We start from the raw sequence: 14,015 nt of genomic DNA on the forward strand, positions 1-14,015 counted from the left end.
AATCTCAGATATTTCAGCTTTGGCCTCTCTCCCGCACACGTTATGGGCGATCTCAGATACGGATGTGGGAGAGATGCGTATTCCACCGATACATATTACTGTTAAGGAGGGGGCCCCTCTACCACGAGTGCCACAGTATAAGATTTCGAGAGAAGGTGAAATTGCATTGACACATATTGTTCAGGATTTGATTTCCGCAGGGGTTGTGGAGGAGGTCCCTTATAATGTTTGCAACAGTCCTATTCTTCCGATTCTTAAGAGAGACACTGACGGCAAAATCTATCGATTTATTATTGACTTGCGAGAGATTAACAAAATTGTCATTCCTCAATACCCGGTGGTGTCCGATATTACGACCCTGCTTACTTTGGTTCCACCAACGGCCACCACGTTTAGTGTAATTGATTTAAAGAATGCGTTCTTTTCTATCCCTGTTCATCCTGATAGCAGATACCTGTTTGGCTTTACGCTAAATAATAAATCGTATAGATTTTGTCGTGTTCCCCAGGGATATACTGAAAGTCCTAGCATCTATAGTCAGGCTTTGAAAAGACAGTTGGGTTCCTTTAAATTGCAGTCTGGCGTTGCTCTTATCCAGTACGTGGATGACCTTCTGCTGGCTGCCGACTCTTATGCACAATGTGAACAGAGTACACTTGCGTTGCTTTCCTTTTTGGCACAGAATAATCATAAGGTTTCGAAGAAGAAGCTTCAATACTGTAGACCTCAGGTGACCTACCTCGGCCATCTGTTGTCTAAGGAGGGGCGTGCATTAACATCTGATCGAATTCAAGCAATATTAGACACACCAGTCCCCCGCACGCAGAGAGATGTTCGTGCCTTCATAGGGTTGACGTCCTTTTGTAGACAATGGATTATGGGTTTTTCACATATCATAAAACCTTTGCTAGCATTACTGTCCAAAGCTACACCAATGCCCCTTGAGTGGACAGATGAATGTCAGAAGGCTTTTGAACAGTTGAGGCAGGCTCTTTGTTCCGCACCCGTGTTAGGCACACCAGACTACACGAAACTTTTTACATTGTACGTGCACGAGAATGATGGGTGTGCGTTGTCAGTATTAGTGCAATTACACGGGGATAAGCAGAGACCATGTGCATACTTCTCTGCCATTCTGGATCCTGTAGCACGAGGGTTGCCTGGGTGTTTTCGAGCGGTAGCAGCAACAGCAGTGGCCATACTACAGAGTGAGGGAATAGTGTTATCACATAAACTGTTGGTGTTAGTTCCTCACGCAGTAGATGCTCTGTTAAACCAAACAAAGACCCAATACCTCACGAGTGCACGGCTAACAGGATATGAGCTGACTCTTTTGGCACCACACATTACACTGAAAAGATGCGCTACTTTGAACCCTGCCACTTTATTGCCCTATCCGGCTGAGGAGGGTCAGGAAGAAAAACATCATGATTGTGTTTTCCTGACCGAGGAACAGACAAAGGGTCGTGTTGACTTACAAGATGTCCCACTTCCAGATGCGGATGGGGAACTGTGGGTTGATGGATCGTGTTTGAGGCTGCCAGATGGTACGACTTCCGCAGCCTATGCGATTACGACACTTAAGACAGTGGTAGAAACAGCTAGGATACCACAAAAGTCGGCTCAGGCAGCAGAGCTGATAGCCTTAACAAGAGCCTGCAAACTGAGTGCTGGTTTATGTGTGAACATATACACGGACAGCCGGTACGCTTTTGGAGTGGCACATGACTTTGGGCTACTTTAGAGAGAACGTGGGTTTTTGACATCTCACGGAGAGCACATTATGCACGGAGAACTAGTGCGTGATCTCCTAAATGCGCTGCTAGGCCCAAAGAAAGTAGCGATAGTAAAATGCAGTGCCCACAAAAAGATTACGGATAAAGTGGGTCAAGGAAATGCCTTTGCAGACAGCATAGCTAGACAAACGGCTATGTCCCGAACTAGCTCCCCCATGTATGTGGTACAATCACAGGCTGAGCGATGGAGTGATGCTATAGCAGAAATATTAGACATTCAAAGATCAGCTACTGAATCTGAACTTGCGACATGGGCAGCAGATGGGGTACTAGATGACGAGGGTTGTTGTAGAAGCAAAGACATGGAAAAGTGGAAATTGCCTGCAGCTTACTTGCAGGCGATGGTCCAGATGACACATGGACTGGCGCATGTCGGAGCTCTTGCAATCACTCGGCTCTTAACACGAGTTTGGGAACATCCCGAGATTGCTAATACTGCAAAGAGAGTAGTGCAGACCTGCCTGGTATGTTTGCAACACAATCCTGGAAAGGGGATCCATGCTCCGAAAGGAGGGTTCGTTCCACCTTCTGCACCATTTGAGGTACTCCAAATGGATTACATCCAACTTGAGCGCTGCAATAACCTGAAGTACGTCCTAGTGGTGGTATGTGCTTTTAGCAAATGGGTTGAGGCCTACCCCACGAAAGACAACACGGCTTTGACAACAGCTAAGGTGTTGCTTAAGGAATTCTTTCCTCGCTTTGGAGTTTGCAAGTTACTGTGGAGCGATAATGGGCCTCATTTTGTTGGAAAGATTGTGGAATATGTACTGAAGGGGTTAGGGATTCAGCAGAAGTTCCACGCTGTATTCCACCCTCAGTCAGCAGGTCTGGTCGAGCGGTACAATGCAACGTTGAAGCTTAAGCTGGCCAAAATTGTGGCGTCTACATCGTTGAAGTGGCCAGATGCTTTGCCGCTAGCACTACTCTCTCTTAGATCAGTACCCCATTCACGAACTGGTCTTACGCCCTATGAGGTGGTGTTTGGGCGCCCTATGAATATCTGGGGGGTGCCCAAGCCGCGATTAATACATGATGTGCCTTGTGTTATGATGAATGATTATTTGGCACGATTAACAAATGATTTGCTCTCTATTCACCAACAGGTTCGAGAAGCGCTCCCTGACAACTCTACTGGAGAGAGCCATGATCTCCGCCCTGGTGACCACGTGATGATTCGCTCCTTTGAGAGAGCAAGCAGTCTGGAGCCCAGGTGGAAGGGCCCCGAACAGGTCCTCCTTGCAACCCGCACCGCTGTACGAGTGACCAACAGGAAGCGGTGGGTGCATTCGACACATTGTCGCCGTGTCTCTCCGGACCTGGTGACTCCGGCTGTGTTGACTGACTACAAAGAGATCTTGGAGAAAGAAAAGAGCCCAGCTGTGACGTCGGCCGAAGTTGAGGGAGCCTTCCCGGACCACACTGTTGCCGGACGAGAGCGCTACAACTTGCGCCCTCGATAAGAAGATTTTTGCCTTTTTGAACTGGTTGGTTACCGCTCCAGGTTTGTGAAACGGAAACCGGGAATTCCAAGGGGGGGATCAGTTCTGCCAGCGTAGCGACACCCGTCTTGGCCCGGAGAAAAAAACAACGGCTACCTCGGAGTTCAGCACCACATTTTTCTTTTTTAGGTATACACGCATGTGTATGTGAACCTTTGTGATTAAAATCAGACTATTGAGGCTCAGCAAAGATTTTCAGAACTATGGCATTATCAGCAGCACGAGATAAGAGACTCTTGGGTGCCATTCTCTTTGCCCTGACTATTGTAGTGATTGCGGTAATAGCCTGGGTAGTCGAACTTGTGGTACCTGCACGTGAACATTTGCTGCCGACTACCCCGGCTCCATCTGAACATTTTCATTTCACCCTGCCTTATCATGAAGAACGGCACCGACAGACTTATCTGAACAATAGTTTTATTCAGATCCTACATCATACACACAATATGACAAACACTTCAAATTGCTGGGTGTGTGGGATGTTGCCTGGGCATCAGAAGAAAGGGGGTACTCCACTCATCCCCCTACCGTTTTCGCATAATGGGTCCTGTAATGCATTTTATACTCTCCTCTTTACTTTGAGATGGCCCACAAAGGGGGGAGTGCTTTTTCGCTTGAATAAATTGTGTCATCATGATCGGGATGGGTATCCACAAGCTGAGGATACTCGATTTGAATATGAGGAGTACCGCCCTGACAATGTGTCTGCTTCACGAATGTATAGCAACCAGCGGAATGTCAATGTATCGAATGCACATGTTATCAACGTTATCGCTACCAAAGCAGACCTATGTATACGTAATAAAGGTGTAATTTCTGTTGGGAGAAGTGAATGTAACACTACACTTACGTTTGATAATCCTACTGGTATATCGTTTGTCACCTCCCGAAATACTTACTTCATCTGTGGAACGAAGGGTTATCATCAGCTTCCTTTGGGATGGTCCGGCACTTGCTACGTGTCTTTTGTCTTGTCGCCTGTATTCATTGCCCCACCCATGTATCACAACGACTACATCCTCTATCACGACTTTGTTTTAAATCGTGATAAACGCTCCCTTGTCTTGGATGATGTTGACCAAACGGACACTACCTTGCAACAATATGTGGACTTCAATTTGGGTTTGTTCTCTTTCGTTGGGGCAGCTTTGAACAGTCGAAAGATCCGACGACTAACTCGTGTTGTTGAGGCTGTGGCTAATGATACCGCAATTGCACTTGGAAATATCACTGAAGAAGTACAGATTTCTAGAATTGTTGCGCTTCAGAATCGGATGGTTCTAGATGTAGTGTTAGCTGATCGTGGGGGGGCATGTAGAATCATCAGAAGTAGCTGTTGCGTTTACATACCTGATAATTCACCTTCTGTATATGATGCTATCACTAAACTACATAAGATAGCGGCTGAAATACATCCAGATAATGGTACTTGGACTCTGTCAGGATGGTTCTGGTCAATACTCACCACCTGGGGATGGAAACTGTTAACGATTCTATGTATTATTGTGGGAATTCTGTTTTCTATTTGCTTATGTATCCAGTGTGGCCCAGTTTTTTGTTCTATGTGCTTGTCAGTTTGTGTACCCTCGAGACGAACTCTTGCCCATGACAAAATGATGCTTCATAAAGAAGTAACACAAATAATGTTAATTGACATAGAGGATGAACACCCTGACTATGTCCACTATGAGGTAGCTTCAGCTAAACGCTAAAAGGGTCGTCTGTCGTATTTTGACGATGGCTGGGTTAGCGCTTAGCTTTGCTACACGATTCCCGCTTAAATTAGCTATACGTAGAAACGCCATTTTGTATGTGTTGGCGGCCATCTTAGATCATGAACGGCCTCGTGGCCGGCGTGCCTTTTAGCCCGTTGTCCGTTCCACTGACCACTTCAGTCTGCCCAGCAACAGGCTATTTTTAGTACTGGTCAAGCAACACATGCGCAGTTCACACTGACCAGTCGTTCCTCAGGAATGTGCTACAAACTGACCAGTGGGTTTGAAACCCTCCAATGAGCTGGCAGTATTCCAAAATATGCCCTTATATGTACATAATGTTCTGTAACTTCGTGCCGCGTGTACGTTTTATTACCTGTAGAATCATATAAAAGAAGGGTCACACCGATGTTCGGTGTGATACCTCTTGCATTACCGAAGGGTGATGTATGAGTGTACCACCACCCCATGGGGTCTTAATAAACTTGTTCTTTGACTTTTCCAGCTTCCGTGCCAACAGTTCTTGAATGTAAGTGGGTTATCTTCGGAACATGTAGGCCTTGGGAACCCTGATTACTTCACCTGGCCCAGTGCATCATGGGAACAGGGCAGACTAAACTACCAAGCCAATTCTTCACCAGAAAGGAGACAAGCTACCGGGGACCGGTTTCTGGCATTTCAGCCGTCTTCGGCCCGGCTTGCTTGAATCCTGATGGTGCAGTGAGAAAGGGACTCATGTCTGAGTATACCCTGCCACACCTATAGTGGCCAAAAACGATTCAGAAAAGGGGGTGGTGATGAACAGAGTGTCTGAATTAAGCAGACCACTCTTACCCAGTCCAAAGATCAGGGTTCGATCCATCACCGTTATTTATCTCACTGCACCATCCCAGCTCAGAACCTGGCTATATGCAAATCAGTCTGTCCCTGGCCCAGTGCATCATGGGAACAGGGCAGACTAAACTACCAAGCCAATTCTTCACCAGAAAGGAGACAAGCTACCGGGGACCAGTTTCTGGCATTTCAGCCGTCTTCGGCCCGGCTTGCTTGAATCCTGATGGTGCAGTGAGAAAGGAACTCATGTCTGAGTATACCCTGCTACACCTATAGTGGCCAAAAACGATTCAGAAAAGGGGGTGGTGATGAACAGAGTGTCTGAATTAAGCAGACCACTCTTACCCAGTCCAAAGATCAGGGCTTGATCCATCACCGTTATTTATCTCACTGCACCATCCCAGCACAGAACCTGGCTATATGCAAATCAGTCTGTCCCTGGCCCAGTGCATCATGGGAACAGGGTAGACTAAACTACCAAGCCAATTCTTCACCAGAAAGGAGACAAGCTACCGGGGACCGGTTTCTGGCATTTCCGCCGTCTTCGGCCCGGCCTGCTTGAATCCTGATGGTGCAGTGAGGAAGGGACTCATGTCTGAGTATACCCTGCCACACCTATAGTGGCCAAAAACGATTCAGAAAAGGGGGTGGTGATTAACAGAGTGTCTGAATTAAGCAGACCACTCTTACCCAGTCAAAAGATCAGGGCTTGATCCATCACCGTTATTTATCTCACTGCACCATCCCAGCTCAGAACCTGGCTATATGCAAATCAGTCTGTCCCTGGCCCAGTGCATCATGGGAACAGGGCAGACTAAACTACCAAGCCAATTCTTCACCAGAAAGGAGACAAGCTACCGGGGACCGGTTTCTGGCATTTCAGCCGTCTTCGGCCCGGCTTTCTTGAATCCTGATGGTGCAGTGAGAAAGGGACTCATGTCTGAGTATACCCTGCCACACCTATAGTGGCCAAAACGATTCAGAAAAGGGGGTGGTGATGAACAGAATGTCTGAATTAAGCAGACCACTCTTACCCAGTCCAAAGATCAGGGCTTGATCAATCACCGTTATTTATCTCACTGCACCATCCCAGCTCAGAACCTGGCTATATGCAAATCAGTCTGTCCCTGGCCCAGTGCATCATGGGAACAGGGCAGACTAAACTACCAAGCCAATTCTTCACCAGAAAGGAGACAAGCTACCGGGGACCGGTTTCTGGCATTTCAGCCGTCTTCGGCCCAGCTTGCTTGAATCCTGATGGTGCAGTGAGAAAGGGACTCATGTCTGAGTATACCCTGCCACACCTATAGTGGCCAAAAACGATTCAGAAAAGGGGGTGGTGATGAACAGAGTGTCTGAATTAAGCAGACCACTCTTACCCAGTCCAAAGATCAGGGCTTGATCCATCACCGTTATTTATCTCACTGCACCATCCCAGCTCAGAACCTGGCTATATGCAAATCAGTCTGTCCCTGGCCCAGTGCATCATGGGAACAGGGCAGACTAAACTACCAAGCCAATTCTTCACCAGAAAGGAGACAAGCTACCGGGGACCGGTTTCTGGCATTTCAGCCGTCTTCGGCCCGGCTTGCTTGAATCCTGAAGGTGCAGTGAGAAAGGAACTCATGTCTGAGTATACCCTGCTACACCTATAGTGGCCAAAAACGATTCAGAAAAGGGGGTGGTGATGAACAGAGTGTCTGAATTAAGCAGACCACTCTTACCCAGTCCAAAGATCAGGGCATAATCCATCACCGTTATTTATCTCACTGCACCATCCCAGCTCAGAACCTGGCTATATGCAAATCAGTCTGTCCCTGGCCCAGTGCATCATGGGAACAGGGCAGACTAAACTACCAAGCCAATTCTTCACCAGAAAGGAGACAAGCTACCGGGGACCGGTTTCTGGCATTTCAGCCGTCTTCGGCCCGGCTTGCTTGAATCCTGATGGTGCAGTGAGAAAGGGACTCATGTCTGAATATACCCTGCCACACCTATAGTGGCCAAAAACGATTCAGAAAAGGGGGTGGTGATGAACAGAGTGTCTGAATTAAGCAGACCACTCTTACCCAGTCCAAAGATCAGGGCTTGATCCATCACCGTTATTTATCACACTGCACCATCCCAGCTCAGAACCTGGCTATATGCAAATCAGTCTGTCCCTGGCCCAGTGCATCATGGGAACAGGGCAGACTAAACTACCAAGTCAATTCTTCACCAGAAAGGAGACAAGCTACCGGGGACCGGTTTCTGGCATTTCAGCCGTCTTCGGCCCGGCTTGCTTGAATCCTGATGGTGCAGTGAGAAAGGGACTCATGTCTGAGTATACCCTGCCACACCTATAGTGGCCAAAAACGATTCAGAAAAGGGGGTGGTGATAAACAGAGTGTCTGAATTAAGCAGACCACTCTTAACCAGTCCAAAGATCAGGGCTTGATCCATCACCGTTATTTGTCTCACTGCACCATCCCAGCTCAGAACCTGGCTATATGCAAATCAGTCTGTCCCTGGCCCAGTGCATCATGGGAACAGGGCAGACTAAACTACCAAGCCAATTCTTCACCAGAAAGGAGACAAGCTACCGGGGACCGGTTTCTGGCATTTCAGCCGTCTTCGGCCCGGCTTGCTTGAATCCTGACGGTGCAGTGAGAAAGGGACTCATGTCTGAGTATACCCTGCCACACCTATATTGGCCAAAAACGATTCAGAAAAGGGGGTGGTGATGAACAGAGTGTCTGAATTAAGCAGACCACTCTTACCCAGTCCAAAGATCAGGTCTTGATCCATCACCGTTATTTATCTCACTGCACCATGCCAGCTCAGAACCTGGCTATATGCAAATCAGTCTGTCCCTGGCCCAGTGCATCATGGGAACAGGGCAGACTAAACTACCAAGCAAATTCTTCACCAGAAAGGAGAGAAGCTACCGGGGACCGGTTTCTGGCATTTCAGCCGTCTTCGGCCCGGCTTGCTTGAATCCTGATGGTGCAGTGAGAAAGGAACTCATGTCTGAGTATACCCTGCTACACCTATAGTGGCCAAAAACGATTCAGAAAAGGGGGTGGTGATGAACAGAGTGTCTGAATTAAGCAGACCACTCTTACCCAGTCCAAAGATCAGGGCTTGATCCATCACCGTTATTTATCTCACTGCACCATCCCAGCTCAGAACCTGGCTATATGCAAATCAGTCTGTCCCTGGCCCAGTGCATCATGGGAACAGGGCAGACTAAACTACCAAGCCAATTCTTCACCAGAAAGGAGACAAGCTACCGGGGACCGGTTTCTGGCATTTCAGCCGTCTTCGGCCCGGCTTGCTTGAATCCTGATGGTGCAGTGAGAAAAGGACTCATGTCTGAGTATACCCTGCCACACCTATAGTGGCCAAAAACGATTCAGAAAAGGGGGTGGTGATGAACAGAGTGTCTGAATTAAGCAGACCACTCTTACCCAGTCCAAAGATCAGGGCTTGATCCATCACCGTTATTTATCTCACTGCACCATCCCAGCTCAGAACCTGGCTATATGCAAATCAGTCTGTCCCTGGCCCAGTGCATCATGGGAACAGGGCAGACTAAACTACCAAGCCAATTCTTCACCAGAAAGGAGACAAGCTACCGGGGACCGGTTTCTGGCATTTCAGCCGTCTTCGGCCCGGCTTGCTTGAATCCTGATGGTGCAGTGAGAAAGGGACTCATGTCTGAGTATACCCTGCTACACCTATAGTGGCCAAAAACGATTCAGAAAAGGGGGTGGTGATGAACAGAGTGTCTGAATTAAGCAGACCACTCTTACCCAGTCCAAAGATCAGGGCTTGATCCATCACCGTTATTTATCTCACTGCACCATCCCAGCTCAGAACCTGGCTATATGCAAATCAGTCTGTCCCTGGCCCAGTGCATCATGGAAACAGGGCAGGCTAAACTACCAAGCCAATTCTTCACCAGACAGGAGACAAGCTACCGGGGACCGGTTTCTGTCATTTCCGCCGTCTTCGGCCCGGCTTGCTTGAATCCTGATGGTGCAGTGAGAAAGGGACTCATGTCTGAGTATACCCTGCCACACCTATAGTGGCCAAAAACGATTCAGAAAAGGGGGTGGTGATGAACAGAGTGTCTGAATTAAGCAGACCACTCTTACCCAGTCCAAAGATCAGGGCTTGATCCATCACCGTTATTTATCTCACTGCACCATCCCAGCTAAGAACCTGGCTATATGCAAATCAGTCTGTCCCTGGCCCAGTGCATCATGGGAACAGGGCAGACTAAACTACCAAGCCAATTCTTCACCAGAAAGGAGACAAGCTACCGGGGACCGGTTTCTGGCATTTCAGCAGTCTTCGGCCCGGTTTGCTTGAATCCTGATGGTGCAGTGAGAAAGAGACTCATGTCTGAGTATACCCTGCCACACCTATAGTGGCCAAAAACGATTCAGAAAAGGGGGTGGTGATGAACAGAGTGTCTGAATTAAGCAGACCACTCTTAGCCAGTCCAAAGATCAGGGCTTGATCCATCACCGTTGTTTATCTCTCTGCACCATCCCAGCTCAGAACCTGGCTATATGCAAATCAGTCTGTCCCTGGCCCAGTGCATCATGGGAACAGGGCTGTAGGAGAGTAGGGTCTGCAATCCTATGATCACCCAGATTTTTTGCTTTTGTTTCACTGGTTTACGACTTCCTCTGGCTGTGGGCCTGCCAATCAGACCCACAGCCTAGCTGTTCTCTTTATAAATTACGAGATGTACCCTAGGTGCATTTACCAATTGGTACTGGGCCACCTTATCAGACCCTGTAACCCAGGGCGTAGGTGTACCCAGGGCCGTCAGGGGCTGCAGCATGTATTATGCCACCCCTGGCTGGCCTCCTAAATTTGACACAACTGGCTGCATGACAGCTGGGGCAAAGTCGTGTAATCACCCTTTGCTGTAGATATAGTAGCCCTATATCTAACCCTCCAATGGACACCCGAGTTCCTATCAGTCACTCCTATGGCAGGCCTTGACAATCCTGAAGGCAGAGTGCATGGGCTCGCGTGAACTAAGCTCTGGCCCGAGCCGAGCCCGGTTGCAGCTTGCGGAATCGAGACCCAATGGCTGTTCCATGATAACGCGTACCACATCGGTAACTCCGGTGTCGCGTTATCAAGACATGTCGAGTAAGGTGTCATACGAATCGGGATGCTGCCCTCTCACCACCTCTGGCGACGAGGTTAGCATTCCGCCCTTCTAGAGGGACACGACATGTACGTAACTGTGAACCCCGGTTAAAGTTAACGAAGGCCTCAGCTCCACAAAATGGATGCTGCCACCACAGACACAAGTCTGACCTCCTGCTGCTGGGAGTCCTTCCAGCGAGGAGCACTTGGACAAAGGGTTTCCTGTCAAGGGCGGTGTTCGCCCCGTCCCAGACAGGGTTTGTGTATTCTGGGTAGGTAGGGCTTTTGCGAGAAGGTGACTGCGGAGTGGCACCCCGGTGCTCACTACGCATCTGCCGGTTAGAACCAGTTCCAGGGGCGACAGCCCTGGCCTGGGGAAAGTCCGGCAGGGGAGAGGGGTGTAACTACCCCCCTTCCTGGTCCCACCCTTAGGGCAGGACCTAGTCATGTACCCACCCCCTTCTTTAGGATAAAGACCGGAGCGGGGACCCTTCCAAATTAGATCATCTTTGAATCAAGAATACTTTCTACGAAAGGACTTCAAGACTCTTCTTAAGATTTCTCCCTTGTGGCTAAGGAGTAGTCACCCTGCATCAGCGGGCACCATCTAAGAACTCTGCGGTTTGCTGTAAGTCCTTCCTCAAGGAATCCGACGGCCCAGCTCGACGAGAACCGGCTTCCCTGGCACCTCTGACCTCTACCCCCGTCATCAGCTCAGCTGTGATCTGTGGGTGCGACGAGACCTCGAGGGACCGGCCATCATCAGAACCTGCACGCTCTTAAAACCAGCACGACCATCGAGGTAACTCTCTGGTGAGTGCTCTGGGGTCCGAGAAGCCCCGACCCTGAGCCGCTCCAGCACCGAAGTGCAGTCTCCCAGCATCTCCACGATCTGCGTGGGGCCCTTCTGCTCGCTGCTCAGCACGTTGTCTGGTCACTTGCCGCTGGCTTGTGCCCTTCCGTGACGACGACCAAGAATCAACACTGCCGGTCTGGTTGCTCCAGACTGGCCCTTGCTTCCATCTTTCCGAGAAGCACCCCGGACCCTCCTGGTCCACCCAAGACGCCGACAGCGACATCCGTCGTGGGACAGCTCGCACCTCCACCGTGGTCGCCGACAACGCCTCCTGGTCCGTGAGACTGCAGAGCCGAGCGTCGCCCCCCTCACCTGGTCGAGGTGACGGCCAACCGGTGCCTTCCTGGTACCCTCTGACTACTGGCTAGTAGTACGAACTTGGTCCCCTCTGCTTTCAGGTTTCATCAATCTCTACGAACTATACACCACTGGTCGCCGGCCAGCAACTCCTTTTCTTCCGGCTCCTGGCTCGTCAGCGAAGACCCCGACGCCTGTAAGACTTGCAGCCGCAGCCCTCGTGGCTAGGTAACTCGGCACTTCGGTGCCTGCATAGCCTCCTTACTCTAGGGTCCCGAGTCCCTCGCTTCCGACTTGCCTTAACCCTTCCGTGTCCTCGGACACTTGTCTTTAAACGTGCACTTGAAGTATTTGCTAAAGAGATTTGGTTGTGCTTAGTACCCTGTCCTCATAACGAGTACAGGGCTGTTGTGATTCTTAATAAATATACTGTTTATTTTCATAACACTTGTGTGGTGTCCTTTCACTGGGTGTTCAAGGGGTACATGTGTGGTAAACAGCTGGCTTAACGCGCCCTCTCGAGTCTTTAGCCTTAGACTGCTCGTATCCACGCTACTAGGATAGCTGGTCTATAGGTTGACTTACAACCAAACACCATAAGGGTCGTTGGAACGATACATAGCGGTCGCTAGAATAGCGAACGTTGCATATCGGGCCAACTTCTCACATTGGTGAGCAGCGGTTGGGATTTGAGCTTGCTGTTGTTTTACCACACATATCCTAAGAATATCTTGTTGAAAGATCGCACAAGTACTGTTAGTACATATAACTAAAAGCTTAGAATACTCTGAGTTCTACTGAACCAGCTGTTGTAGCTCCTCAAGGCTTAGCACACCTTGGCTACAACTCTTAGCGAGGGAAAAGTAGGAAAACACATAGTGTAGGTAGGTGCATCACTTACACCACACTAGAAACAGTATGTCGGGCCAAGGAGGAAACTCTGAGTCTCCCCTTGTGTCAGTTGACCCTCCACAGGTCATCCCTTCAGGATATACTGTGCTGAGCTTCAAGGAGTTAAGACGATTGTGTCACTCCCGGAAGATTCAGCAGGGGTCTAACCCCACAACGTCCTTTCTGATTGGTCTCTTGGAGACTTATGATGCCAGGAGAGCTGAGAAACTTCGTAGCTCTTCTAATCCAGAAGGAGACATGCCTCCCCTCGAGGGAACCCGAGACGATCCTGACCTCATTCATCTCGCAACCGAGAACGAGGATGTGGAGGAGGATGAGGATGAGGATCTCTCTGGGGACGAGGCAGATAAGGGACAGGTAGAAGTCGTCAGACTAAGCAGGTCCAACTTAAGCAAACATGATAGCGGTACTGGGGGACCCCTGGGGCCACTATCAGGTCAGCTTAACATGGGGAATGGACGAGCCAGATCTCTATCAAGAGGCTCTGGCAGATCCCTTCATACCAACGGTTCTCACAACTCTTCTCAAAGAGGGATGACGTCCCCTCAGAGGAGAGTGTACGAAGCGAAGGAAAGGGCAGCTAATCTGCGGATCGAAAGGGAAGAACTTGCCCTGGCCAAGGAAAAGCTTGCTTTCGCTAGAGAACAACAGTTAAGTGGGGCAGTCCCCACTGGTGGCAGCAATGTACCTAGTAATAGGGAAAAGAGTTTCGATACGAAACACCTTGGGAAGGTAGTGCCCCCCTTTAAACAAGGGGACGACATCCACAAATGGATTACTGCTTTGGAGAGGGCCTGCACTGTGCAAGGCGTTCCCCAGAGTCAGTGGGCAGCTATCTTGTGGCTCTCCTTTGAAGGTAAAGGAAGAGACAAGCTCCTCACCACAAGGGTAGAGGACGCCAACGATTACCAAGTCTTGAAGAATACACTCGTTGAAGGGTTCGGCCTAA

This window comes from Lissotriton vulgaris, chromosome 7, assembly GCF_964263255.1.
Source record: "Lissotriton vulgaris chromosome 7, aLisVul1.2, whole genome shotgun sequence".
NCBI lineage: Eukaryota > Metazoa > Chordata > Amphibia > Caudata > Salamandridae > Lissotriton > Lissotriton vulgaris.